This window comes from Arachis stenosperma, chromosome 6, assembly GCF_014773155.1.
Source record: "Arachis stenosperma cultivar V10309 chromosome 6, arast.V10309.gnm1.PFL2, whole genome shotgun sequence".
In the NCBI taxonomy this organism is placed as follows: Eukaryota; Viridiplantae; Streptophyta; class Magnoliopsida; order Fabales; family Fabaceae; genus Arachis; species Arachis stenosperma.
In genome coordinates, this window is record NC_080382.1 from 114547650 (window position 1) to 114551169 (window position 3520).

The window sequence follows — 3520 nt, forward strand, 5'->3', positions numbered from 1 at the left end:
AAGCTTTTGCCTTCCCATTCCTCTTTCTAGAGGTTTCTCCGGCCTTGGATGCCATAAATGGTTATGAAAAAACAAAAAGCAATGCTTTTACCACACCAAACTTAAAAGGTTTGCTCGTCCTCGAGCAAAAGAAGAAAGAAGATGTGAGTGGTGAAGAGAAAGATGGGATTTGATAGGTGAAGGGTTTTTGGGTAAGAGGTGTTGAGGTGATTGGTGAATGGGTGAAGAAGAAGAGAGAGGGTAGTGGGGTAGGTGGGGATCCTGTGGGGTTCACAAATCCTGAGGTGTCAAGGAAAAGTCATCCCTGCACCAAGTGACGAGCAAAAATGCCCTTCATGCCAGTTCTGGCGTTAAACGCCGGGCTGGTGCCCATTTCTGGCGTTTAACGCCAAGTTCTTGCCCTTTTCTGGCGTTTAAACGCCAGCAAGATCTTCTTCCAGGGTGTGCTATTTTTCTTTTTGTTTTTCATTCTGTTTTTGCTTTTTCAATTGATTTTGTGACTTCCCATGATCATTAACCTACAGAAAACATAAAATAACAAAGGAAAATAGATAAAATATAACATTGGGTTGCTTCCCAACAAGCGCTTCTTTAATGTCAGTAGCTTGACAGTGGGCTCTCATGGAGCTTCAAAGATACTCAGAGCAATGTTGGAACCTCCCAACACCAAACTTAGAGTTTGAATGTGGGGGTTCAACACCAAACTTAGAATTTGGTTGTGGCCTCCCAACACCAAACTTAGAGTTTGACTGTAGGGGCTCTGTTTGACTCTGTTTTGACTTTTGAGAGAAACTCTTCATGCTTCCTCTCCATGGTGACAGAGGGATATCCTTGAGCCTTAAACACAAAGGATTCTTCATTCACTTGAATGATCAATTCTCCTCTGTCCACATCAATCACAGCCTTTGCTGTGGCTAGGAAGGGTCTGCCAAGGATGATGGATTCATCCATGCACTTCCCAGTCTCTAGGACTATGAAATCAGCAGGGATGTAATGGTCTTCAATCTTTACCAGAACATCCTCTACAAGCCCATAAGCTTGTTTCTTGAATTGTCTGCCATCTCTAGTGAGATTCTTGCAGCTTGTACCTCAAAGATCCAGAGCTTCTCCATTACAGAGAGAGGCATGAGGTTTACACTTGACCCTAGGTCACACAGAGCCTTCTTAAAGGTCATGGTGCCTATGGTACAAGGTATTGAAAACTTCCCAGGATCCTGTCTCTTTTGAGGTAATTTCTGCCTAGACAAGTCATCCAGTTCTTTGGTGAGCAAAGGGGGTTCATCCTCCCAAGTCTCATTACCAAATAACTTGTCATTTAGCTTCATGATTGCTCCAAGGTATTTAGCAACTTGCTCTTCAGTGACATACTCATCCTCTTCAGAGGAAGAATACTCATCAGAGCTCATGAATGGCAGAAGTAAATCCAATGGAATCTCTATGGTCTCAGTGTGAGCCTCAGATTCCCATGGTTCCTCATTAGGGAACTCATTGGAGGCCAGTGGACATCCATTGAGGTCTTCCTCAGTGGCGTTCACTGCCTCTTCCTCCTCTCCAAATTCGGCCATGTTGATGGCCTTGCACTCTTCTTTTGGATTTTCTTCTGTATTGCTTGGAAGAGTACTAGGAGGGAGTTCAGTAATTTTCTTACTTAGCTGACCCACTTGTGCCTCCAAGTTTCTAATGGAGGACCTTGTTTCAGTCATGAAACTCTGGGTGGTTTTGATTAGGTCAGAGACCATGGTTGCTAAGTCAGAGTGGCTCTGCTTAGAATTCTCTGTCTGTTGCTGAGAAGATGATGGAAAAGGCTTGCCATTGCTAAACCTGTTTCTTCCACCATTATTGTTGTTGAAACCTTGTTGAGGTCTCTGTTGATCCTTCCATGAAAGATTTGGATGATTTCTCCATGAAGGATTATAGGTGTTTCCATAGGGTTCTCCCATGTAATTCACCTCTTCCATTGAATGGTTATCAGGATCATAAGCTTCTTCTTCAGATGAAGCGTCCTTAGTACTGCCTGGTGCAGCTTACATTCCAGACAGACTTTGAGAAATCATATTGACTTGCTGAGTCAATATTTTATTCTGAGCCAGTATGGCATTCAGAGTATCAATCTCAAGAACTCTTTTCTTCTGATTAGTCCCATTGTTCACAGGATTTCTTTCAGAAGTGTACATGAATTGGTTATTTGCAACCATTTCAATTAGTTCTTGAGCTTCTGTAGGCGTCTTCTTCAGATGAAGAGATCCTCCAGTAGAGCTATCCAAAGACATCTTGGACAGTTCAGACAGACCATCATAGAAAATACCTATGATGCTCCATTCAGAAAGCATATTAGAGGGACACTTTCTGATTAATTGTTTGTATCTTTCCCAAGCTTCATAGAGGGACTCACCTTCCTTCTGTCTGAAGGTTTGGACTTCCACTCTAAGCTTACTCAATTTTTGAGGTGGAAAGAACTTTGCCAAGAAGGCATTGACTAGCTTTTCCCAAGAGTTCAGGCTTTCTTTAGGTTGTAAGTCCAACCATATCCTAGCTCTGTCTCTTACAGCAAAAGGGAATAGCATAAGTCTGTAGACCTCAGGGTCAACCCTATTGGTCTTGACAGTGTCACAGATTTGCAAGAATTCAGCTAAAAACTGATGAGGATCTTCCAATGGAAGTCTATGGAACTTGCAATTCTGTTGCATTAGAGAAACTAATTGAGGCTTAAGCTCAAAGTTGTTTGCTCCAATGGCAGGGATAGAGATGCTTCTCCCATAGAAGTCGGGAGTAGGTGCAGTAAAGTCACCCAGCACCTTCCTTGCATTGTTGGCATTGTTGTTGTTTTCGGCTGCCATGTCTTCTTGTTCTTTGAAAATTTCTGTTAGGTCCTCAGAGAGTTGTGCCTTAGCTTCTCTTAGCTTTCGCTTCAATGTTCTTTCAGGTTCAGGGTCAGCCTCAACAAGAATTCTTTTGTCTTTACTCCTGCTCATATGAAAGAGAAGAGAACAAGAAAATATGGAATCCTCTATGTCACAGTATAGAGATTCCTTGAGGTGTCAGAGGAAAAGAAAATTAGAAGGAGAGGTAGAAGAATTCGAACTTATAAAAAGAGATGGAGTTCGAATTGTTCATTGTGGAATAGTTTTAGTCCATAAATAGAAGGATGTGAGAAGAGGGGAAGAAATTTTCGAAAACTAAGTAAAAGATTTTAAAAACAATTTGAAAAACTTTAATTGATTTTTGAAAACTATGAGTGAAAAAGAAATCAAGTGATTTTTTAAAAAAGATTTTGAAATTAGAAATCAAAAGGATATGATTGAAAACTATTTTGAAAAAGATGTGATTGAGAAGATGTGATTTAAAAAAAAACAATTTAAAAAGAATTGATTTTAAAAACTAATGACTTGGCTGACAAGAAAAGATATGATTCAAACATTAGACCTTTCTCAACAGAAAAGGCAACATACTTGAAATGTTGAATCAAATCATTAATTGATAGCAAGTATCTTTGAAAATGGAAAGAAATTGATTTTGAAAA

At 40.2% G+C, this 3520-nt stretch overlaps 1 non-coding gene across 1 annotated transcript; it reads left to right on the forward strand.

The window, feature by feature from the left end:
- Positions 1–2324: 2324 nt before the first annotated feature.
- On the forward strand, positions 2325–2432 carry LOC130937986 (small nucleolar RNA R71). Its single transcript, XR_009069172.1, has one exon. It is a non-coding gene; the product is annotated as a small nucleolar RNA R71 (small nucleolar RNA).
- The last annotated feature ends 1088 nt before the right edge of the window (positions 2433–3520 follow it).